Here is a 585-nt window from a genome sequence, read left to right on the forward strand (position 1 = left end):
CATAGTCTGGAAACTAGACTTCCCCCAAAGTGCAATAAAAATATTGAGGGGATTGACCAAGTAATACAAGATCAAAGTGAATACAGTCTGTTCTTAATTAAATGGCTTTTAACCATGGGATCATTTGATTTTAAGTAACAGAAATCCATTCAAAGCAGCCTAGAAAACTAAGGGTATATTTATTGGAAGGTTGAATCTGTATCTCACGGAGCAAAGTGGCAGCAACAAAGGCTTCATAACATGCTAAATTTTGGCTCTAAAAAGTCAAGAGGCCACAATTTCTGGTTTATGCTTTGTACACATACCCGTCTTATTCTCTCTGCTTATGTACCTTCTTTGCTTTATTAAACAAATGGCTGGTCCTTTTCCAGCTTTATGTTGTCTTTTTAATTTCTTATCTTTATTAAGGTATAATTGATACATATTTAATGTGCACCTCTAGATTAGCTTGGATATAGGCATATACCCATTATGCCATCACCACAATAAATATATCTATCACCTCCCAACCTCCTCTTGTATTCTTTCATGGGGTGTGAGAGTGTGTGTGTATGCGTGTGTGTGTGTGTGTGTGTGTGTGTGTGT

Source organism: Mustela nigripes, chromosome 12, assembly GCF_022355385.1.
Source record: "Mustela nigripes isolate SB6536 chromosome 12, MUSNIG.SB6536, whole genome shotgun sequence".
NCBI lineage: Eukaryota > Metazoa > Chordata > Mammalia > Carnivora > Mustelidae > Mustela > Mustela nigripes.